This window comes from Camellia sinensis, chromosome 4 (genome assembly GCF_055761805.1).
Source record: "Camellia sinensis isolate YWXY chromosome 4, ASM5576180v1, whole genome shotgun sequence".
Taxonomy (NCBI): domain Eukaryota; kingdom Viridiplantae; phylum Streptophyta; class Magnoliopsida; order Ericales; family Theaceae; genus Camellia; species Camellia sinensis.
This window is the reverse complement of record NC_138964.1, coordinates 57063045-57089669: the sequence shown is the minus strand read 5'-3', so window position 1 is coordinate 57089669 and position 26625 is coordinate 57063045. Positions and strand designations below refer to the sequence as shown.

At 37.5% G+C, this 26625-nt stretch overlaps 1 protein-coding gene across 1 annotated transcript in view; it reads right to left on the bottom strand.

The window, feature by feature from the left end:
* LOC114269000 (BURP domain-containing protein 6) overlaps nucleotides 1-23013 on the bottom strand; it is a 48981-nt gene extending 25968 nt beyond the window's left edge. Inside the window, exons 1-2 of the mRNA XM_082924971.1 lie at nucleotides 22858-23013; nucleotides 22561-22586 (exon numbers count right to left, since the gene is read on the bottom strand). The gene's annotated coding sequence lies outside the window, so the exon portion shown is untranslated. The remainder of the gene's footprint in view (nucleotides 1-22560; nucleotides 22587-22857) is intronic.
* Between the last annotated feature and the right edge of the window lie 3612 nt (nucleotides 23014-26625).

Below are 26625 nucleotides of genomic sequence, written 5' to 3'. Positions count from 1 at the left end.
AGGTAGGGAGTTTCTACACTTTAATATGATTTTTAACTTAGTTATTTGTCTAATATGCAACAGTGGTGGGTTTGGGAGTATTTTGAAACACCAACCTAGGGTTTGGATAAAATGTGAAAGAGGGGTTTTTGGTAAAAATGAAACAAATGATTATGGGGTTTGAAAATGAAGCACTGTTGTATCAAAATAGTTGGTTTGGGTACTCGGTTGCGATTTGGGGAAAATGGGAAATTTACCCTAAAGTGAGTACTATATTTATTTCGTATAAATAAATGAGATTTATGTTGTAAACATGGAATTGGACAAGTATTGAAATGGAGGGTGGAATGAAATTGATGATGTGTCTCATCTTTGGGAATTTGGAATAAATGATCTACCTTGAGAATATTTATACATGTATATCTGTTTAGAAATATCTGTATTGGGCTATCGGTGGAGAATAGTTTTGATTGTTGTAGAAATTGCATATGGATTAGGTGAATTGAAACTATCCCATGGTTGATTATCATTGAATATGATCATACTATAAATACATTGTATATGTATGTTTATTTGGGAGTGGAAAGGGGATGTACTCCATATGTGATTATGTGTTTATATACATTGTATATGTATGTTTATTTGGGAGTGGAAAGGGAATGTACTCCATGTGTGATTATGTGTTTATATACATTGCATATGTATGTTTGTTTGGGGGGCGAAAGGGGATGGACTCCATTATAATTAAGTTGGCCAGAGTGTCCTGGGTAAAAGTCCCCAAATCTATACATGGGTGCTGATCCCACGGACAAAATATCCGTAAAATGGCAAGTTGAAATTATACATGGGTGTCGATCCCGCGAAAGAAATATCTGTAACATGGCAATTGGGAGTGTCAATGTTTTGATTGTGAAATCGTTGAACGATTTAGTTATAATCTCATTTGGGTGGTTGGAAAATAATGGAATTGACTCATGCATTAAAATGAATTGAGGGAAAATGAAATGGAATATGGAATTCATGTTTGTGATTATATATATACATATATAAAAGTATGAATGTTTATCCCAAACATTGTGTATACATGAGTACTTATATCTTTGTTAAACCTCATATACTATGTGAGATTATTCCTACTGGGCTGTGGCTCACCCTATTTGGAAAAATATTTTCAGGTAATGATGGCATGCTGTAGACACCCCATTTTTGACCGTCCTCAAAACTTGGTTGTGCTTGCCGGTACACCCAACAACTAGTTCGATTGCTCCTCGAGTACTCAACTTTCGCGGCGGAACGCCACAGGTTTGAGCTTTCCAAACCCTGTTTCCTTTCTGTCTCATTTTTGGACCATGTTTTGGCCCTTTCTGCATGCTTTGTGGAAGGCACTACCAGCCCCTTTTTGGCCCTACCGGCCATGCCTTTGCCACTGCCGGCCATTGATGATGCCTGCCGACCACCAATGAGCCACTTCCGGCCACCACTGATGGCCGGCAGACCCCCTGTCTCAGCAGGTTTCACGCTAGATCTTTTGAGCCAGCTAGTTTTCACTCCTCTCCCCTTCATACATGTGTATAGAGGGATGAAGCTCTTGCCAAGCTTGTTTAACACGCTTCTTCTTGTATTTTTCTATATAAGGAAGGAGCCTCCTTCCATATCAGAGGTTGAAGAAAGTTTTCAAGGAGTTGTATCTCTCTCTCTCTTTCTCTCTCTCTCTATATATATATATTGCATAGAATACTGCTCTAAAGTCCATTTTTCTTGCACTTTTGCACTACAACACATAGAGATACACCACTATCTTTGAGCTGAGGTTCTTGAGGGGGTTACTTGAGCTCTGAAACTTCGTTTTTGGTCCTTGAGATTGCAGGTTTCGAAGTTGGCCTTCAAGGGTGAGTTTCTTCCTTTTTTTAGCATTTATTTGTACCCCATTTTGGCCATCCTTGCATATTGTTTTAGGCCTTACTTTCAACTGAAAAAAGTTTTGTATTTAAGTGCTTTTGAAGTTTGTTTAAGGTCTTTTTGGTGTTAGGGGTGTACAACCCTCTTGTATGCTTTGTTTGGCCTTGTTTTGAGCCATGCTTTAAGGCCTTTGAGCTAGGCTTTGTTTGGACTTTTAGCCACTGAAATCCAGTGGATTTTTAGTGGTAGGCATGTGGTTTTGAGGTCTCAAATCAGAGGGGGTGGCCCCCTCTCTTCTTGTTTTTGTTTGCATGAGTTATTCGCCTATCAAAGGAGCATGTATCCCTTTACTTTTGAGGCTTGGTTCAGGCCCTTTTTTGTGACTTTTAGGACCTTCCTTGACTCTGTCCATGGCTGGTTTGGTCATATTTTGCATGCTTCTTGTATGTGTAGTGTAATCCCATTTGTCGCTCATCAAAGTAGCATGTTTGCCTAGCTTATGTTGAGTCCATTTTAGTATGTTTTTGGTGATGTTTTTCCATGACATAACTCTGTCTAAAGTGGGTTTGGTCATCTTTTGCATGCTCCATATACTTGTAGAACAAATCTTGCTTACTAGCTTTATGTGCATCATGCCTCATAGTCACCATGCTAGCTTGTTTTGGCTTACTTCCATACATGTTTTAGTCTCATTTTAACATGTTCTAGGGATGTTTTGGGTTGCCTTTGCCATATCCTTCATGCTTTGTATAGCTGTAGTGCAATTGGCCTTGCTAGCTATGTATTTTGATGCTTCATGCATGCTATATTTAAGCTATTTAGATGATTTGGCATCATTTAATGCTTCATTTCAGAGCATGTAGCATTGCCATATTCCCACTTCATTCATGCTTTAAGTGTCTTTGAGTGTTGTGCATGTGTTACCTTGTTTTGGCTTAGCTTGTATGCTTGCATGCCTAGGTCATTGAGCCTTCATCTCAGCATGTTTAGGTCTTTGTTTAGACCTCATTAAGCTCTATCCATGCTTAGTTCATGCACTTGTGCCATGTATTGCATGCCCCCTTTGAGGCTCTCTTCATTAGCCTTCATGCTTTAAGGACCCTAGCATGCTTTACTTGCATTGTTTAAATGATTTGGCATCATTTCTTACTTAATTTCAGTGCACTTAGTGTTGTTACACTTGCACATTTGTCACTCCTTAAGCACTCTAGAGAGTTGCACCTTTATACCTTAATTGATGAGCCAATTGGCATGCATGCTTGTATGTGTTTTTGGTGCCTTCATCTTAGCATTTTGGCCACTGATTTGGGCATAGTTGAGGTCTGCCCATTTTGGTTTAAGTCCACCCTTGCATGTTTGTTGCATGCTTGTCTTGCATATTGTTGTATGCTTGCTCCATCTTTGCATGTTGTCGCATGCTAGTTCCATTACATGTTGCATGCTTATTACATTGCATTTTGCATGCTTATGTCATATTGCATGATTGCATGTTCGAGTTAGCATTGTGTATGCCATCCTTGCATTGCATTTTTGTTTGGGTTAAGTGTTAATCCAAACACGAGAAACGAGGGACGTTTCATACTTCAAGTGATGAGACGTGTCTTAATTCTCGGTCGCCGATGCTCTTGATTATCCATGATAGAGTTCTAGGCATTTATGTGTTTATTTGTGCATTCATTTCACATTGATTCGCACAAGTTGGATCTTTGGCCATCATGCATCGGGATACGTGATTGATGGTCTTGGATCGGACTTTGCCTTTTCCTTGATGTTTCGAGGTGATATGGGGTGGCATAGTGCGTACATACCCTTGGGAGACCCTCCATTTTCTCTATTTTGTGCTCTGCTGCAGCTTGGTGTCCCAGCACATCAGTGGCCGGCAGTGCTCTACAGATGGCCGGCACCTCCTAATCCTTGGCCGACAGTGTACCATCTTTGGCTGGCAGGTGGCCGGCAGCATCTCCCCATGGCCGGTAGGCCACTGATGCACTCCCCAGACTGGTTTTGGTAAGGTTCAGCAGGAATTCCTTGAGGAAACCCTGCAGACAGAGCCTCTAAAGAGCATCCGGAGAGCTTTCAGGACAAGAACCGAGCATGCACCTTCCGCTTCTTTGAACAGAGCTGGAGCAGCATTATTTGTCGTTTTTCATTTGTAGTTAGTTAATTAATTAAGTTTTGTAATAATTAGTTATAGCTAGTTATTCATTCGGTTATGTAATAATTAATTAGCTTGTTAGTGAATTAGTTGGCATGTATTATTTATTCGAACCCTCCGTCGAGAGGGCAAATTTTGTAATAAGTGTGCGTGAGTGTGTGAATGTCTTCCAACCCCACGTCTTTCTCCCTTTTACTTACCTTCTTTTGATGGTTAGTTTAGGGTCATTTTTCAAGGGAGCTTTTTTGATAAATCCATTTTCTAAGAGCTTTATTCCATCCAACCCATATTCTTTTTGACTATCCCATTAGGTCCAATTTGAGATAAGAAGACCAAAATACCCTTTTCATCTACTTATGTTCCATTTAGTTCACATTATTTTCTTATATTTCAATAAGTCCTATGGGTGACATAATTACCAAAATACCCTTAATGTGAATGTTCACACCGTCAACGTAAATGTTCATATCGTCAATGTGTAGGGGCCCGGCCTATGTCGATCCTCGTGGGTGCCCGGAAAAATTCGAGTCAGGCCGAGCCGGCCCACAGGCCAAAAAAATAGGCCCGGCTCGGCCTGTTGATAATATGAATATTCACATTGACAAATTAATATTCACATTGATAGGAGTGTAAAATTGGCCTGCGGCCCGTGGGCGGCCCGAAACGAGCCCGCCGCCGGGGGCGGGCCCGGACCGGCCCGTTCACAATGTGAATATTCACATTGACATATTAACATTAACAATAACATTGAAAAGAGTGTAAAATTGGCCCATAACCCGTGGGCAGCCCGAAGCCCGGGCCCGGGTCGGGGCGGGCCCGGCTCTTTGACAATGTGAATATTCACATTGATATGTTAACATTCACATTGATAGGAGCGTAAAATTAGCCCGCGGCTTGTGGCCGGCCCGAGACCCGCCCGCGACTCGTGGGCTGCCCTGGGCGGGCCCGACCCGACCCATTGATAATGTGAATATTCACATTGACATGTTAACATTCACATTGATAAGAGTATAAAATTAGCCCACGCCCCGTGGCTGCTCGAAACTAGCCCACGGCCCGTGGGCTGCTCGGGGTGGGCCCGGCCCGGCCTGTTGACAATGTGAATATTGACATTGACATGTTAACATTCACATTGATAAGAGTGTAAAATTGACTCGCGTCCCATGGGCGGCACAAAGCCTGTGGGCGGCGCGGGGTGAGCCCGGTCCGGCCCGTTGACAATGTGAATATTCACATTGACATATTAACATTCACATTGATAGGAGTGTAAAATTGGCCCGTGGCCCGTGGGCGGCCCGAAACCCGCCCGCTGCCCAGGGCGGGCCCGGCCCGGCTCGTTAACAATGTGAATATTCACATTGACATATTAATATTAACATTGATAAGAGTGTAAAATTGGCCCGTGACCCGTGAGCAGCCCGAAGCCTGGCCCCGGGCCGGGGCGGGCCCGGCCCGTTGACAACGTGAATATTCACATTGACATATTAACATTCACATTGATAAGAGTGTAACATTAGCCCGTGCCCCATGGCTGCTCGAAATACGCCCACGGCCCGTGGGCGGCCCGAGGCGGGCCCGGCCCGGCCTGTTGACAATGTGAATATTCACATTGACATGTTAACATTCACATTGATAAGAGTGTAAAATTGACTCGCGTCCCACGGGCGGCCTGAAGCCCGTGGGCGGCCCGGGTTTGGGTCCGGGCCTACCCCGGGCCGCGGGCGAGCTTCGGGCAGCGGACAAATTTTACACTCCTATCAATGTTAATGTTAACATGTCAATGTGAATATTCACATTGTCACGGGTCGGGCCAAGCCCGCCTTGGGCTGCGATCAGGCTTCGAGTCGCCCACGGGCTGCGGGCCAATTTTACACTCCTATCAATGTGAATGTTAACATGTCAATGTGAATATTCACATTGCCAACGAGCCGGGCCCGCCCCGGCCTGAGGTCAGGCTTCGGGCTGCACACGGGTCACGAGCCAATTGTACACACTTATCAATGTGAATGTTAACATGTCAATGTGAATATTCACATTGTCAACAGGCCGGGCCGGGCCCTCCCCGGGCCATCCACGGGCCATGGGCGGGTTTTGGGCAGCTACGAGACGCGGGCTAATTTTACACTCCTATCAATGTGCATGTTAACATGTCAATATGAATATTCACATTGTCACGAGTCGGGCCAAGCCCGCCTCGGGCTGCGGTCGGGCTTCGGGCCGCCCACGGGCTGCGGGCCAATTTTACACTCTTATCAATGTGAATGTTAACATGTCAATGTGAATATTCACATTGTCAACAGGCCGGGCCGGGCAGCGGGTGGGCTTTTGGCCGTCCATGGGCCGCGGGGCAATTTTATACTCTTATCAATGTGAATGTTAACATGTCAATGTGAATATTCACATTGTCAACGGGCCGGACCGGGGCCGCCCCGGGCCGCCCATGGGCCGCGGGCGGATTTCGCGCCACCACGGGACGGGGACCAATTTTACACTCCTATTAATGTGAATGTTAACATGTCAATGTGAATATTCACATTGTCAATGGGCCGGGCCGGGTCGGGCCGCCCTGAATTGCTGTCCAGTTTTATACTCTTATCAATGTGAATGTTAGCATGTCAATGTGAACATTCACATTGTCAATAGGCAGGGCCAGACCCGCCCACGGCCCGTGGGCGGGTTTCGGGCAGCCATAAGGTGCGGGCTAATTTTACACTCCTATCAATGTGAATGTTAACATGTCAATGTGAATATTCACATTGTCAACGGGCCGGGCCGGGCTCGCCCCGGGCCGCGGGCGGGCTTTTGGCCGCCCATGGACCGCGGCCCAATTTTATACTCTTATCAATGTGAATGTTAACATGTCAATGTGAATATTCACATTGTTAATGGGCCGGACCGGGCCGGCCCCGGGTCGCCCATGGGCCACGGGCGAGTTTCGCGCCGTCACGGGACGGGGGCCAATTTTACACTCTTATTAATGTGAATGTTAACATGTCAATGTGAATATTCACATTGTCAACGGGCCGGGCCAGGTCGGGCCCGCCCTGGGCTGCTGTCCAGTTTTATACTCTTATCAATGTGAATGTTAACATGTCAATGTGAACATTCACATTGTCAACAGGCTGGGCCGGGCCCGCCCACGGGCCGTGGGCGGGTTTTGGGCAGCCACGAGGCGTGGGCTAATTTTATACTCCTATCAATGTGAATGTTAACATGTCAATGTGAATATTCACATTATCAACGGGTCGGGCCAGGTCCGTCCCGGGCCGCGGTGGGCTTTTGGCCGCCCATGGGCCGCGGCCAAATTTTATGCTCTTATCAATGTGAATGTTAACATGTCAATGTGAATATTCACATTGTCGACGAGCCGGACCGGGACCGCCCCGGGCCGGCCATGGGTCGCGGGCGGGTTTCGCGCCGCCACGGGACGGGGGTCAATTTTACACTTCTATTAATGTGAATGTTAACATGTCAATGTGAATATTCACATTGTCAACGAGCCGGGCCCGCCCCGGCTCGCGGCCAGGTTTCGGGCCGCCCACGGGCCAATTTTACATTCCTACCAATGTGAATTTTAAAATATGAATGTTCACATCATTAAATTGCTAATCATTCAAAAAATATTTATAAGGGTATCAAAATTAAATATAAGGGCATAAGCGTCCAAGAAAATAGTGTAAATCATGAAAATGGACTTTATGGAATAAAACTATACATACATGGGACTAAATGGGTTAAAAAATTCCTTCATGGACTTCTTGGGTTAAAACACTTCTAAATTGGACTTATCAATAAAAATCCCATTTTTCAATTACCATACTTATGCTTTGCATGCGTGCATCATTCATCTGTCTTGCATGCACCGGGCTCGGCGCATCATACTAACTGCATCGTATTTTAATTTCAAGTTGAATACATGTTATCCAAATCACATCTCATATGCCATCTTAGAATAGCCGAGCCTATTTCTAGTTGCATTTTGTATGTGTTGCATTAGCCATCTTAACATAAACTAGGATCATGCATTGATTACTAACTAGTTTCTGCTTTGGCTCGGAGTACACTGTAAGTGTTCATGCTTTAGCATCCCTACATGTGTGTTATTGATTGCCATGATAGCATACTTGCCATGAGGCTATTCGCTTATTTGATATAACTTCCTGAATGCCTGTAGGTGAAGGTTAGATTACTTGAATTGGAACGATTCATTGAAATCCGCGTTTTAGCCTACTTGCGAGCAGCAAACTTCAAACCATTTTCAAACAAACAAATATGCAATGCTTTGTTCCAAATTAGGCGATCTAGTCTATACTTGTTTGCTGTGCGCATCACATAGTAAGATTAGCTAATTAACTGGAATAAGAGCACATGTGTGTTTCAAAAACAAAATATCATGCTTAGTACAAGCCGATCTTTGATCGGACGAGTGGGAGTGCTCATAGATGACCTTCCCTAATCGTACCCAAGTTCCCGAGCCGAGGCAACTTTGGTGATGACGGACACGTGGCCTTAGGCATGAGTCAGGGTTTCCTAAATTCTCCCAAAATAAAATATTTAGGTGGCGACTCTGTATCTGGCAAAGCAGTCCATGTTTGGCACTTCTTTAAAAAAAATCATTTTTCCAAAACGATTTGCCGGATTTGAACTCTTTGGTGATTTATCAATCTCACATCGCACATTGTGAGATTAGATTAAGAACCGTGACATTTTGAGTCCGAACTGTAGCATGAGGCCCCCTTCAGGGCGCATCTACACATGTCTCCACCAAGGCAATAGCATTGGAGGGTTATTTGGGAAGCAATAGGGCTTCTTGTTTTGTTTCACATTTTGTATAGCCTAGGGCTTTAATTGTCAGTGCTAGTCCCACTTTTGTTGTAACCTAATTGAAACTTGGAAAGGTGTAAGCCCAAAGGGCATTTATTTATGTTAAACTCTCTTGTAATGTTAACTTCGTGTGATTGGAGAACTGTTTATGCTGATGTATGTTGCTTTCTTTAAATATGCTTATGGGTTATATTTATGGTTATGTTTTGAGGGCGTTACATTTGGCATAAGCTAAAATGAGGTTTTTTGACTAAAATAATTACAAAAAGACAAAATAGGCTTTTTAGCCCAATAAGACAAAATGTCACGTTTAACCCATAATTATTTCATTTTTTCTCTTATAAAAGTAAAAAAAATGGCCAAAAACCCTATCCTAAATAAAACTTTTTAGTTTCAGACTAAAACAACCAAACAACTAAAAAAATTAAAAAAACCAACTTACATGTCAAACGAAAAGAAACAGTAACCAAAAATCACTTGTAGATGAAAGTTATGGCCACGTATATCTTTAAAAATTCACCGCCTCGAACGTAATTCTATGTTATTTAGTCAAAATCATTTATATCTTTTTGTCCATATCGACAATGTAAGAGACACATTTTACTTACATGCATGTCAAAACAATCAAACTCATTTTTTAATGGACTTGAAGTGTCTCGGGTCTAGGAGTGTGAAAATGGCCCGCGGTCCATCCACGGCCCGTGGGCAGCCCGAAATCTATTCGAGAATCGGGGTGGGCCCGGCCCATTTGGACCCGGGCTCGAGCCTAACCCAAGCGCCAAAGCCTAGGCTTGGGCCACAATTTTTAAGCTTGGCCTAGCCTGGCCCCATCGGCCAACTTAAGGCCCACTCAAGGGTTGGCCCGGCCCGAGACCCAATGTCTTTTTAGTGGAAAATAATGAACTTTTGGTAGAAAAAATTAAAAAAAACAAAAAAAATTGGTCAGGCCCGCTCACGCCCAGCACAAGCTCGAGGCTCGGCCCACCGAAAACCCAAATACCCCTGGGCCTGGGCTTAGGCCTGATTTTTCTGGCCCATGGCCCGCCCTGGCCCTACCTGGATTTTGGCGAGAGCCCACGAGGTCTGACATGGGTCAGGCCGGGCTGGGCCAGATTTACACCCCTACTCTGTTCCCAAATCGACAGTCCAGTCCCGTCTATCTTATTAAACTCATTTTTAGGTTTCATTTTGATAATTTAAATTGTTTTTATTTTAAAATTCGTCAAGTATATTACCTTGATAAAAAATTAAATCAACCAAATAATGATAATTATATGTTTAGGTCATTTTTGTATGAACCTTTTATTATCTTACTTTCAATTTTTTTATACAAAACTGATCTAAACACGTAGTCATTGTTATCAGGTTGCCTTGATTTTTACAGGGATAATGTATTCGACGATCCTTAAAATATGAACGTTTTACTCATAAAAACGATGCCCAAAAATAAGCCCAATGAGCCGAACAACACGTATCCAATCCGATTTCAAACTGAAGAGAACTCAATCTCTTTCTTATTTATTTTACATCTACCCAATTATTCTCTCAAATTTATTGATTATGTTTTATCATGACAATATGGCTTTGTTCGAGAAATTGACTAGTTATTAGATTTTTTAGTTATTTTAGTTTGACTAAAAAAGTTGTGTTTAGAAAAGTTGATGGACTTTTTTTTTGCAATTAATTTGATAGTTGTTAGAGAAAAAGTAAAATGATTATAAGTTAGATGTGACATTTTGTCTTATTAGTTAATTTAGCTTATTTTGTCTTTTAGTGAGCTATTTTAGCCGAACTCTCTTCCTAAACAAGGCCTACATATATATATATATATATATATATATACAGTAGCGGTAACCCATGCTATACACAGTCAACTAACACAAAATGATAAATAATGTTGAACATGTTAAAAATTAACAGCTAAATACTATGATATTAATTTAGATGGGTATTTAAATAATATATTTGAGTGATATCACTGTGCTTATATAGGTATGCACCACTAATTCAATTTTTTGAAACACACTTAGCCAAATAAACTCAACTGAAAATGAAGAGCAATAGTGGAATTCTATAAATAGAAGTTAAAATTTGAAGATAAACTATAAGAATATAGAAAGTGAAAATTAAATAAATTTTAGAAAAATAAATACATTCATCTGAAAATCAAGAGCAAGAGTGGATTTTGTAAATATAAGATAAATGTTAAAAAAATAAGTTTAAATTTGAAGATATACTACAAAAATATAGAAAAAAAAATAATAAAATTAGATAAATTCTAGAAGAATGAGGTAGAGAGAAATTCAGTAAATATCAAATGAACATTGAAAAATAAAATAAAATAAAACAAAACAAAATTTAAAAGTTCAAAAATAAGATAAGATAAACTTGAAAATAAAAATAAAATCTAATATAACTCTAATAATAGAAAAAATTGGAGAGGGTAGTAGTTTAAAAATTGGATAAGAGTGAAATAGCACCTATAATATTTTAAAATTTTAAAATTTGTAAATAAAATTAAAAAAAAAAAGAAGAAGAATTGAAATAGTAGGTTAAAAATTAGATAAGATTTCAGTGTCACTTATAATTTTTTAAAATTTAAATTTTGTGTTGTTTAAAAATAAGCAATTATGTTGTCTTATAACTCTATTTTGTATCTACTACCTATAATTTTAAATAATTTTTGTATTCTAAAGCTACTTAATTAAAATAAAAAAAAATTAAAGGATCACTTTTTTATTTTTTTTTTATTTTGTTTTGTGTGTATAACTTATAAATTTTAGCAATTTTTGTATTTTAAAACTACTAAATAAAAAAGAAATAGCATCACTTTTCTTTTTAAAATATTAATTAATTTTATTTTTTACTGTGTTATATGATGATATAATGATTCTTTTAAATAATATTTATCTTAAGCATAGAATGTGCATGACTTGAATATTTCTCTGGCATGCATGTGAATATAAAATTCAACAATGAATGAAAAAAATTTCTTACCTATGATTTTTGTTTAAATAAATAAAATATATTTATTTAAATTGAGTTTTAAAATTTTGATTATGAATATGAAATTGAATATATCTATTTAAATTGAGTTTTAAAATTTTGATTATGAATATGTAATTGTTTATAATTTCAACACAACATAGTTGAATAATAATTTTGTTTATAATAAATTAACCAACCTTTTATTGAAATATTCACATATTGAATTCAATCTATTTAAAATTACATGACATTCAATAACATAATTGAAATTAATTATTAAATAATAATTAAGTAAAAAAACATATATTTTTTGTTATCTACATATAAAGACTATTATAAGTTGAAAATAAAATAGTTTATTTGCATATTTATTAAGGAATTTTAGATCCAATCTTGAGATTCAAATATTCCTTTATGATAAGGACTTTTTACTGCAAAAGAGAAACTCGTCATTTAAAAATCTAATCATGCTTAATTAGTGTACTCACTACATATATGCAAAGAAATAAATTTAAACCCATGAATAGCTCAAATTATTAAAAAAAAATAAAAATATAAGCAAAAATAATGTAGAGTTACATAATTAAGTTTAGTTACATTTGGATTTAAATTGAGTGTCCTCCTTATATATTACAACAAACAAATTTATATAATTGAAGAAAAAACTATAATGACAAATAAATGAGATTGAACAAAAACTTTCTTGAAACTCATGAATGTGTTTCAAATACTTTTCTCAATTGGTAATATTTTCCAAAAAAAAAAAAGTGTGAACTCTAACTGGATCGCAAAACATCACTATTTTGTACTGGTCTTTTCTTCTTTTGTTGCCATTGTTTTTTTTTTTTCCTATGCATTGTAGTTGTAAATTTTTTAAAAAATGAATAATAGAATTTGGAGGTATAAGTGCATTTACTACATTGTTATAATTTCAACAACTAACTTAGATTATGAAACAATAAATAAATAAATAAATACACCAAGTAAACAAAATTAAAACAAACAAAAAAATCTACAAAAGAAAAAGGGAGCAAAAAAATATAATATGAGATTTAAAACATGTGCTTCTTTTCACAAAAGATGCCAAATTTTTTGCATAATTGGTTAAATCACCTGTTTAATTTCTTTGCAGTGCTATTTTTATTTTCCAATCTTTTTGCCTAATTTCATATTGTCATGGAAGTTGGGTTTTGAGATTTACAAGTTTATTTATTTTTTGAAATATCTTTGGATAAGATATAAATCTGATGAAGAAATTTGAAATATTTTTAGGTAAGATATAAATCTAATGAAGCAATTTGAATTAGAGTCAAATTCATCTTTTATCTTTAAATATTTTGAAAATCTTTTATCTTTAAATATTTGAAAAATCTCTTATCCATATGATATCGTATATATCCATGCCTAAGTAATTAAAAAGTGAAATAAAAACTATAAAAGAGAAAAGGAAAAAAAAAAGGGGGGGGAGGGAAATGGAATGAGAGAAGAATGGATGTGCCATGTAGGAAATAGTTTCATGAGATGTTAGGATTAAGAATTTAGAATTTTTTAAGAGATCGCTACATTGCTTATATACGCAGTATATATATACATGAAAAATGATATACAAGCTTACTTTCTAAATTCAGTGATATATTAACACGATAATTTATTGATAATTAGAGAATAAATGAAAAGGACAATTGATTTAGATATTTAATAGAGTGCCATATCATTAGGTATAGAAAGCAAGTTTAATTTTTTAAATTGAATAACAATACTCACACACACACACACACACATATATATATATATATATATATATATATATATATAGTTTGGGAAAGACTATGATACCCACTTTTAAGAGGTGTGTGTACTATATGTACCTTATAACGATAGAAGAAAATGATATAATTTCATACTTTTTGAGTAATAATTAAAATATAAAAAAAAAATCACAAATTTTTAAAATTGAATAACAATACTCACACACACACACAGTTGGGAAAGACTATGATACACACCTTTGAGAGATGTGTGTACCATATGTACCTTATAACAATAGAAAAAAATGATATAATTTCATACTTTTTGAGTTATAATTAAAAAAAAGAAAAATCATAACCACACACAAATGAAGCATAACTAAAAATCTCAAAATAATGTTATAACTAAAAAAAAATTAATCACAATTATTAAAAAAAAAATGGCATTATTGAAATTATATGGTAAGAAGTTTGCATAAAAGAATTCTTTTATATAGTTACACAATTAATTACCACGGTTCATTCACATTAATAGACTTTTTAATAGGTATTTTGAAGATAGGAGCATTGTAATACTCCATTGTGTAATCCTCAGTTGTCATAGAAAATTGGTTTCCCTAAAAGTGTGACCCATCATGAAGAACCACCTACCTAAAAAATAATGAGAATAATAATAAAAATAACAAAACAAAATGGGACCTGGGTATCAAGTCATAGCAGGGTCTTTATTGTTCCATTTTTTCAAATCATTTACGGTGATTTGAATGATTTATATTATAAAATTTGTTAAGTAAATTATTCATGTGAAAAATTAAATTGATTGAATATGTATAACTTTGTGACAAGAGCACATTTATTTTTAAAAAAAATAAACAATTAACATTATTTTGATAATTTTTTTAAAAAAATTAGAATTGGATAATAGGATTACGAATTCTCAATGAACTTGAATTTTTATAAGAATAATATATTCGATGAACTTTAAAAAAAAAAAAAAAACTCAAGATAATCGCCCACTGGGGCATCACATATCCAAGTCCAACAAAGTGACCGCAAAGCGAATGAATGGTTGTCACATATACGGTTGGTTTGGGAAGTGAGTTGGTTTTTTGGTTTTTTAGCTTTTTTAGTTATTTTAGCTTGGGTTAAAAAGTTTGGTTTGGGAAGGATTTTTTGACCTTTTGGCTTTTTTGACTTTTTTTGTGAGAGAAGAGTGATGATTATGGGTTGGATGTGATGTTTTATTTTTTGTAATTAAAATAGTCTATTTTTTTTTTTGTGACTAAAATAGCCAAAAAAATCCACTTTAGATCTTGCTAAACAGATCTATAGTCATATAAAAACAAAACGGACTAGATAGAATTTGATATTTAACAAATTGAATGAAGCACACATATCCATACACAACAAATGAACAATTGAGAGGATAGATTAAAACCTATCACTGGACATTGATGATGATTAATCGACGAAGTTTAAAAAATAAATGGTCCGAATAATTTTTAAAAAACTCAAGATAATCCTCCACCGGGGCATCACATATCCCAAGTCCAACAAAGTGACAGCAAAGCCAATGAATGGTTGTCACATATAGTTCGTTATAAAAAAACAAAACGACGTAAATAGAATTTGATATTTAACAAATTGAATGAAGCGCACATATCCATACACAGCAAATGAACCATTGAGAAGATAGATTAAAACCTATCACCGGGCATTGATGATGATTAATTGTCCCTTCTTATATCTGTTTTTTTATTTTTTTATTTTTAATTTTTGGCAGCGAAGAGAGATTATATTTTGAATTAAGGGCTGTCCATTTTGAATTGCACCAATCTTATTGTTAGTTTATTATTGTATCATGTTAGTGTTAGTTAGTTTATTATTGTATAAAGGTTAGTGATGTTAGTTTATTATTGTATCATGTTAGTGTTAGTTAGTTTATTATTGTATAAAGGTTAGTGTATATCAGTGCTATTAGAATATGATAGTTAGTGTTAGTCATAATGAATGTTCCCATTTACTTTCTTCTTTCGGTGCAAATTGGTGGCACCCTATGTAGCTTTTCCTCTCTATAAAAGAGAGTGTAAATCTCCTAATAATACACACAATAACTGAATAATTCAGTGGCTATTTCTCTCTCTCTCACTCTCTCAAATTATTGTTTCATGGTATCAGAGCCCAGTGTTACATTTCTGGCAATTTTCGATTTTGGTGTTTAGTCCCGTACACAGTGGCATACATCAAATCGCTCGGAATTTTCTCACGATTCCAACGGCACCTAGCCCGTTCTCAGAACACCCTCCACGCTCCCACACGCGCCGCCTTTACCTTCAGCGCGTCACCAGCTCCGCCACCACTCTCACACGCGCCCGCACGCGCCATCTGTTGCTACTCACCTCCGCCACGCGCCTCCACGCGCCCACACAACCGCGGCTGACGTCAGCCCTGCCACTCCCGTACGCCGCGCCTGCTATTGTGCGCCTTTCGTGCGCCGCTTCACTACATTGCACCCGTGTGCGCCAAAACGGCTATTGTGCGCCGCGCCTGCGCCTGTTCGCTACCGTGCGCCGCTGCCTTCCTGCTAACGTGCTCCTCCCTGCACTCTGCTAACGTGCGCCGCTGACATCATCGCTGACATCATCTCTGTCCAGCAGCCTTTTTTGGCTATTTTCGACCTTCCGGACTCACTGGTACACTCTGTTTTACCAAATTTTGCTCCTACAGGTCTCTTCCTGTTGCGTTAATCCTACTTAACTAGTATTATGGATCGTCTTGACACCTCCCATCCCATTTCCGTTATTCTGAATGGTTCAAACTATGTTCTGTGGGCCCAAGCCATGTCTTCCTTTCTTAAAGGCAAGAAGCTCTGGCGAATTGTCACCGGGGATGTGACTAAACCAGTCAAAGAAAGTGCCACTACTGAAACTACTGTTCATACTGCTACATATGAAGACCGACTTGAGGAATGGGACAGTAAGAATTACCAAATCATTACCTGGTTTCGTAATACCTCTGTTACCTCTATCAGTCTTCAATTTGGCCGCTTTCAGCTTGACTCTGTAACTACTCCTGCGAAAGACATCTGGGATTTTTTGAAAGACCGATACCAGACTACTGGTCTTGCCCATCAATATCAACTTCAGAACCAACTTCACCGCATGCGCCAAGAATCCACTCAGTCTATTAATGACTTCCTTTCTCAAATATACTCTGTTTGGGATCAGCTTGCTCTTTCAGAACCAACCTGGCATGACCCCGAAGATGCAGTTTTATTTACTAACCATCGCAACCAGCAAAGGTTGGTGCAATTTCTCATGGCTCTTACCCCCTCTTTTGAGCCCGTACGTGCCTCTCTGCTTCATCGCCATCCCTTGCCCACTCTTGAACAAGCCATTTCTGAGTTGCTATCAGAGGAGACTCGTCTAGGTACTCTTCAAACTCATCATGTGGACTCTGTTCTTGCCACTCCTCCGTCCCGGCCATCATTTACCCAGCGGACAACTGCTTGCCTCTATTGTCAGAATCGGGGCCTTCCTTCAACCCATCTCCTAGTCAATTGCCCCGTCAGATCCTGCCGCTACTGCAACAAACTTGGTCCTGGTCATCTGCAACAGGATTGTTTTCGCAATCCATCCCGCTCATCCTCCAATAGCCACTCCTCTCGCGGTGGCTCTTCCCGGGGAAGTTTTCATCGTTCCGGCAACCAGTCTCATCACACTGCTACTTCTGCTTCCGGGAATCAGTCTTATCACACTGCTGCTGCTGCTTCCGGGAATCAGTCTCATCACACTGACACTGCCCCCTCTGCAGGGTTCTCTGAGTCACCTGCTCCATCTACCCCTCACTTTTCTCCAACGGATGTAGAGGCCATGCTCAAACAACTTCTCTCCTCATCTGGTACACCTCCTCCTACTGCTTTGTCTGTAATCCCAGGTAACTCCTCTTGGTATTTTGACTCTGCCTGTTGTAATCATATGACCTCCAGTTCTACTATCTTTTCTTCCTTATCTTCATCTCCTCATATTCTCTCAATACATACTGCTGATGGTTCCCTCATGTCTGTTCGTCATGTTGGTACTGTTTCCACCTCTTCTTTATCTCTACCTCACGTTTATCATATCCCTGCTCTTACCTTAAACCTTATTTCCATTGGTCAATTATGTGAACTTGGTCTAACTGTCACCTTTTCTGCTACTGATTGTTTGGTACAGGACCCTCAGACGGGGCAGACTATTGGGATCGGCCGTAAGCATGGACGTCTCTATGAACTCATTCACCTTCATGTTCCTGCCTCTCCTCAGATTGCTGCTCCTGCATCTACTTCCTTATTATCTCCCTTTCATCTTTGGCATTGTCGCTTAGGGCATATTTCTGTTACTCGTTTAAGGTATTTGGTTTCTAGTGGACAGTTGGGTCATGTAATTCCTGATAATTTCGATTGTATACCCTGTCAACTTGCTAAACAACCTGCTTTATCATTTAATAAGAGTACTTCTGTTTCTCTTGCCCCTTTTGATCTTATACATTCGGATATTTGGGGGCCCTCCCCTACTACTACTATGGGGGGATCCCGCTATTTTGTTGTTTTTATTGATGATTTTTCCCGGTTTACTTGGCTTTTTCTCATGAAAAATAGGTCTGAACTTAAACACATTTATTATCGATTTGCACAAATGGTTCACACCCAATTCTCCAAAACCATCAAAATTTTTCGCTCTGACAATGCTATGGAATATCGGGATTCAGATTTCCTTTCTTTTCTTCAGCATCATGGTACACTGCCTCATCGTTCCTGTGCTGGCACGTCCCAGCAAAATGGCCGCGCTGAACGGAAACATAGACATATTCTTGACACTACTCGCGCTCTCCTTCTCTCTTCTTCCTGTCCTGAAAACTTTTGGGGAGAAGCTGCCCTCACTGCTGTTTACACTATCAACTGTGCTCCTACCCCTGTCATCCATAATCAAACTCCCTTTGAACGTCTGCATGGCACTCCCCCTCCTTACGCCAATCTCCGGGTTTTTGGCTCTGCTTGTTTTGTTCTACTTCAATCCCATGAACACACCAAGCTTGAACCTCGCTCTCGTCTTTGTTGCTTTCTTGGGTATGGCATTGAACATAAAGGCTTTCGCTGTTGGGATCCTCTCTCTAAACGTCTTCGTATCTCCCGCCATGTCGTTTTCTGGGAACACCAAATGTTTTCCTCGCTATCCTCCTTTCACTTACCCGGACTTTCCACTACTGCATTGTTTACTAATCCTTCCATCGATCTTTTCTCTGCTGATTTTGATACAGGTTCCTCCTCCATCGAGACGCCCTTGCTCACCCCTGATCCTGTCCAGCCTGCTCTACCTGAAGGTCTACCTCTTGTTGCCACACCTCCTTCTCCACTGGCTCTTCCTCCCACCGATCCTCCTACGGGTCGACCACGCCGGGTAACTCAACCTCCTATCCATCTTCGTGATTATATTGTTGGATCTGCTGCCTTCTCTACTTATGAACCTACCTCCTATCGTGAGGCTTGTACTAATCCTCTTTGGCAGCAAGCTATGACTGATGAACTCCGTGCCTTGGACAAAGCTCATACTTGGGATCTTGTTGATCTTCCTCCTGGCAAGACTGCGATTGGCTGCAAATGGGTTTACAAAATCAAAACACATTCTGATGGCTCTATTGAACGCTACAAAGCTCGTCTTGTTGCCAAGGGTTTCAACCAAGAATATGGCATTGATTATGAGGAGACATTCTCTCCTGTTGCTCGGCTTACCTCTGTTCGTAGTTTACTTGCTGTTGCTACTGCTCGCCACTGGGGGCTCTTTCAGATGGATGTCAAAAATGCTTTCCTCAATGGTCATCTTCTTGAAGAAGTCTACATGCAACCTCCACCTGGGTCCACTTTTCCACCTCATCAGGTTTGCAAACTACAGCGTGCTCTTTATGGTCTCAAGCAAGCGCCTCGTGCTTGGTTTGCTAAGTTCAGTTCTACCATTCATGACTTCGGATTCACCTCTAGCTCCTATGACTCTGCTCTTTTTATACGGACTACTTCTCATGGTACTACTCTTCTTCTTCTGTATGTGGATGATATGATTATCACTGGTGATGATCAAGCTGGTATTCTCCACCTCAAACAATTTCTCCACCAACAGTTTGAGATGAAGGACCTTGGTACTCTTAACTACTTCTTAGGCCTTGAAGTCTCTCATGATTCTACTGGTTCCTATTTGTCCCAGGCCAAATATGCATCCGATCTTCTGGCTCGAGCTGGTCTTACTGATTGCAAAACTGCCTCTACTCCGGTTGATCCTCAGATTCGTCTCACTCCTCTCGATGGGACTCTTCTCTCTGATGCTACTCTTTATCGCCAGCTCGTCGGTAGTCTTGTCTATCTCACAGTCACTCGTCCTGACATTGCCTATGCTGTTCACATTGTCAGTCAGTACATGTCGGCTCCTCGCACTCCCCACTATACTGCTCTACTCCGTATCCTTCGCTACCTCAAAGGCACTATGTTCCATGGTCTTCACTTCTCGGCTTCTTCCTCTCTTGACCTACGTGCCTTTTCCGATGCTGATTGGGCTGGGGATCCTACGGATCGACGCTCCACCACGGGATTCTGTTTCTTCTTAGGGGATTCTCTTCTTGCTTGGCGTAGCAAAAAACAATCCCTCACTGCCCGCTCTAGCACCGAAGCTGAATACCGAGCTCTTGCTGATACTACTCAGGAACTTCTCTGGCTTCGCTGGCTCCTTGCTGATATGGGTGTTTCTTCATCTGCTCCTACCCCTCTCTACTGTGACAATCAGAGTGCCATTCAGATTGCTCACAATGATGTTTTTCATGATCGCACCAAACATATTGAGATTGATTGTCATTTTATTCGCCAGCATGTCACCTGTGGAACTGTTCATCTTCTTCCTATTGCCTCAGTCGATCAACCCGCTGATATCTTCACTAAAGCTCATCCTCCTGGCCGCTTTCATGATCTTGTTTCCAAACTCAACTTGGTTGATGCTTTCCCTCCTTGAGTTTGCGGGGGATGTTAGTTTATTATTGTATCATGTTAGTGTTAGTTAGTTTATTATTGTATAAAGGTTAGTGATGTTAGTTTATTATTGTATCATGTTAGTGTTAGTTAGTTTATTATTGTATAAAGGTTAGTGTATATCAGTGCTATTAGAATATGATAGTTAGTGTTAGTCATAATGAATGTTCCCATTTACTTTCTTCTTTCGGTGCAAATTGGTGGCACCCTATGTAGCTTTTCCTCTCTATAAAAGAGAGTGTAAATCTCCTAATAATACACACAATAACTGAATAATTCAGTGGCTATTTCTCTCTCTCTCACTCTCTCAAATTATTGTTTCACTTATACTACACAACTAATCATGCCCTATCGAAAAGGGAAATAATTTTAGCTCAAATTAAACCCGAATTTGACCCCTAGAAATACAAAACAACCCCAAAAATGCATCTGATCGAGAGTAGGTGGTGTTTGGGAAGCAAGTTCCCAAATTTTTTTCTCATTTTTTTCACTAAAAGACAAAAGTTTTGCAAAACCAAAAAAAACACATCCAAACAAAATATCACATCCAACCCCATAATCATTTCACTTTTTCTCTCACAAACATCACATCCAACCACATAAAAACCTAACTATCTTCCCAAACACCAAAAATTTTTTATCTCATAAAAACCTACATCTAATAAAATCTACATAAAAACTCACTTCCCAAACACCATCTATGTAAGACAAGGGGACAAAAAAAAGAAAACCTAACAACAAAAAATAAATTTACCATGGCTTGGTTTGGTATATCTGAGCTTGCAAACACAAGAAGAGAGAATAAACACCAAGGTTCCTTAAAATACGGGTACTATTTTGTAACGAACTAAATAACCGCTAAACACAGCTGGTGTTTGATTTATGTATTTGAAAAGGAATATAGTAGGGAAAAAAAATATAGATAAAATGTGAATAAAACATGTCTATATTTTATCAAATTTTACACATTTTTTTCTTTTTCTTTTCTTTTTTTTTTCCCCTTCCCTCTTTAAGTCCATGAAATAAACACAATCTAAAGTTATATTTAATGTTTAGTTCATGGATTTGGAGAAGAATTTGAAAAGAAAAAAGAAAAAAGGTATGTAAAATGTAAGTACCATTCCCTCATCAAAAAATTCTTTCCCAAATCCTTGAATCAAACACAAGAAAAATTCAACCCCAATGAAGTAATAATAATAAAATAAAAATACAAATACAAAACAACTCCACAAAAAAAAAAAAAAAAAAAAAAAAAGGAAAAATATTTGTGTTTATGCTCTAAGAGCCCATTTGTTTTTAGAAGTAGAATGAAGGGGATTAATAATGAGGAAATTGTAAATGAAGGAATTAAGTAAAATTGTGTTTGTTTTGATGATAGTTATTAGGTCAGAGATTGTTAAATTATTTTTATATAAAATAATAAAATAAATAAAACCATTGTTTTTAACAAAAAAATACAAAAACATTAAACATTAGTGTTCAAAATGTGTTGCCCAACATATAAAAAAAAAAATTACACTTGACTGGTTGACCAATTGAAAGATCGGCCGATTAACCGGCAGAACGTCTGACCAGTCGCCCCTCAAACAACCGGTAACACTCTAGTTTGAAAGGACTATTTTCTAATATTACCTCCTCACTCAGTCTATCACTCTGTTTGTTCAAGACTTTTCATAGTTTGAAGAGATTACGAACCTAAACTTCTATATCACTTACTGTCCACTCCGGACTGCTACTATGGAAAACAAACAAGCCCAAAAATCCACCTTTGCAAACAAAACCCCAAAAAAAAATAAAAATAAATAAATAAATAAAAATAAAAATACATCAAACCAAGAAAAAGATAACAGGCAAAACAAGGAGACATAAAAAGAATAAGGAGTACAAAATAACATAAAAGGGAACAAATATATGCTTACCTTTGATCCACTTTAAACATCTACCTCTGCAAATAACCAAAAAAAAAAAAATACTAAGAAAATTGAATGCTTGTAAAACAATATGAAAATAATAATAATAATAATAATAATAATAATAATAATAAAGAAAGGGCAAAGAATACAAACTCACAATTTTGGTGGAAAGTAAAATAAAATCGACAGATGCGTAAAGAAAACTAACGAAAAGTCGAATGAACTGGGTCATGCAAAGAACAGGAAGCCTAAATACTTCAACAAAATCGACAAAGGAGAGCAAGAGAGAACACAAAACCAAACCTGAGAAAAATAATGGAGCAGTCTTCAAGAGGAGAAAGAAAATACACTAGAATATAAAGGAAAAGTGACAGATAAACGTTAGTTTCCAATTTACTTGAAAAAAGAAAAAAACAAAATAGCGGTGATACAGACACCAGCACCCCCACGGCCCCCACACATTTGTGAGAGAGAGGGAGGAGAGAGAGGAAGAAAAAAAAATATAATGTGTGGTCATAAAATTAAGGGAAAGGGGTGCTTACTGTATAGCAGGTACTGCCGTGCGGCAAAACGGCACAATTTTGGTGCATTTTGCTTCTTTTTTTTTTTTGTTTAATATAATTTTTCCTTGATTTTTTTTTTTGGTGTGTGTGCTGCTATTGGTTAGTTTTTGGTTTGAGCACATTTATCAAAATTACATTACTTTAAGAAAAATAAACAAAAATAATAAGGCAAAATTATTTTTAAAAAAATCTTAAAATTTGGCCTTTATAATAAAATAACTTATAAATTTTTAATTTTATTAATTTTAATCTTAATTTTTTTATTTTTTTAGTTTAAACCATTGAGCTATTTTCATTAGCTAAATTGACAGAAAATAATATTTTAGACATTTTATGTATATCTATATTGAGTTTAATGACTAAATTTTTTTTAAAAAAAATGTGAGTTTTACCTATCAAAAATGGATGAATGGTTTGAGATTAAAAACAAATCAAAATTTTAAAATTTAAATTAATAAAATTAAAAACTCATAATTTATTTTATTACTTGAGATTTTTTTTAATAATTTCTTCAAATAATAATAATAATAATAATAACAACAACAACAACAACAACAATATAATATTGTACTCATTCAGACAAATCAAATATATATATATATATATAAATTCCTTAAAAAATTACTGTTAAATTTACTTGCAACGATGTATATTATTACATATTATTTATTGATTTGTCAAAAAATCAACCAATATACTCTAATAAATATCAATGTCAAATAAATTATAATTAGTCTAATTTGATTTTTAAAAACGTTAAAAATATAATACTCAATAAATAATAAATTTCAACTCATGTGAATTTTCAAAAATAAAATAAAAAATATGCTATTAGATATTTCTCCTCACTAGAATAAATGCCTATGAAGATTTGTATGGTTTTATTTTGTTTTGTTTCCACCAAAAAAAAAATCTTTGTCGTTTTTGCATGCACGGCACACCCTGCTGTGCTTAAGCACAACAGGTACCCCTTGTCCATTAAGGGAAAGGGGTGCCTCCTATACAGCAGGTACTGCCGTGCGGCAAAACGGCACAAAATAATAATGCTATAATTTATTTGATTTTTATACTACTTTTAATATATCACATTATATATTATTGATGTAATAGATTTTATCACTTAAGAGCAGAATCAAAATTTCAATTCTGGAGGAGCCCAGATATGTATAATTTTTAATTTATCAATTATTAAAAATTGTCCTATTTCATTTTTAAAATGAGAAACAAACTAATATTTAATACTAAATTTATACATAAAAAATTAATATTTATTTAGTCTTATCATGACCAGAAGAGAAGTCATATCTATTCAACTTTAACATATAAATAAAATAAAAACTATGAATTTATTAATTTATTTTTTATTTTTTATTTTTTATTTTATATCAACCCTGAAAAATCTAGAAATCCCCTAGATGTTGATTTATGATTATGTATCAATTTTAAGCAGAATATAACAATCCCAATCAAACAATCAAGACAAAGAAACACAACGATTTTACGTGGAAAAAACCACAATTGGACACCTCCAACTGTGATAAAAAAAAAACCACGGGCAACAGTCACAAGACAATCCACTAAGAAGAATTAAAGGAATTACACAGGTATACTCTCAATTACCTAGCGAATCCACAACGCCGAATTGAACCAACCTTTATGTGCCTCTTCCAACCCCATCTTCACCACGGAATTGATCCTGAAGTTGATTCCACACCACAACTTCACTTGTCGAATTAACGACTGCGTAGACTCAAACGCCTTTTGGATCCTACGCTTCAATCTTCGGAATCCACCGAAGGGAACTCACTTGAAACTTAAGAAGCAACCTCCTTGATGTATGAATCTCAATGCATAAGTTCAGAACTCTCTCAAGAACATCAAAGAAAACTATGAAAAATCTCCAAAGAAAACTTTAAACACAACCCTAGTTCTTTTAGATCAGATCTAGGAAAAACTGGAAAAATATAACATGATCAGACAGCTCGATCCCCGTCATAATCAGCGAAGTGGCAATCTTGAAAGCTTTGTCAACACAAACTTCTCTGAAAGGCTTGATTCGGGTTGGATTTGCATCTAAACACTCAAAGTCTCACTGAAATAAAAATGCGAATAAAATTACAACTCAAAGGAGTTTTGTCAAACGGGTTTGCCAAGAAATAAAACCTAACAATCTCCCCCTTTGGCAATGCCGTGACAAAACACACCTAACAAATAAAATCCTAAACACCCCAACCCATTACAGCCAACAAAAGCCAACTTCTTTTTTCAAGGTCTTGATCTGCAAAATAGTTATTAGTGCCACAATCTCCAAAACAACTATTAGTCCCACAAGAGTATATATCTTGAAACATGAGATGGAAAACATGAATAGATGAAAACTAAGACTCATGAAAGACAACTCTCAAATAACAAAAGCAAGATCATAAACCACACAAGCAATGATATGACGATGTAAATGCCATGAACATGCAAGAAGGGCAAATAGTGCATGGCAACATGCAAAACAAATAGCCAATCTCCCTTACCAAACATATCAAAGTGTTCATGCTAAACAACTCTTGCAATGATAAACCAAGCTCCCTTACCAACCCAAATCAAGAAGAACCAAACTCCCCCTCACTAAAAGCAACCACAAACACTGAAAAACAGTGAGCAAGAAGAGAATGATAAAAAAAAATATGGTGGAGCAAGCAAGGAATTTCAGATTAGTACCTTAAAACACATAAGATTATCCAAGAAGCACCATTACAAGTAAACACAATGTGCACAGTCTGTAGAAAATTTCTCATGAAAGAAAGTGATGCATTATGTGAAAAGCATAGATCCCATGATAAAAAGTGTGTGTGTGACTCTTGGAGTTCGACAAACACTAGATTCAATCCTAGTAGTGATCTGAAAGTTGGACCTCTGACAAGAGAATCTTAAGCACGACAAAGGAAAGTCAAACCACTAGGAATCAAGAGGTATTTGGTGAGTAAAGGCGGAGGCTCCCCCTCAATCAATGAATCTTTTTCCCTTTTTTTTTTTCACACACTTTTTCTTTTCTTTCTTTTTCACTTTTTTTCTTTTCTTTTTCTTTTTATTTTTCTTTTGCACAATCATTGGTGGCTGACACGCTCAAGAGTATGGAAACCAAGCCAGAGAAGCATGGATATAATAAGGATGGCCTGGTTGGTGACTCTGAGGTAGCCTTTTCCTCATGGCTGGACTACAAAGAATTAAGGGGAAAGCCATGGAGATGCAAAAGGATGGTAGGTGGTTAAGAGACTCAACATCACCCAAGATATGCTAGTATAGGTCAATTCCTCTAGAAAAGCAAAAGATACAATGCCAGAAGTCCAAAAAAAAAAATAATCACTAAGCCGGAAGACTCCAAAATTTGCTAATCCAAGAGTGTGTACAGAATGAGACATACTAATCAAAGAACACACACTTCAAAATGAGTAATGACCACAGAAAGCACACACATATTAACATGTAATAGGTTTTCTCATCAATTCCAATATGT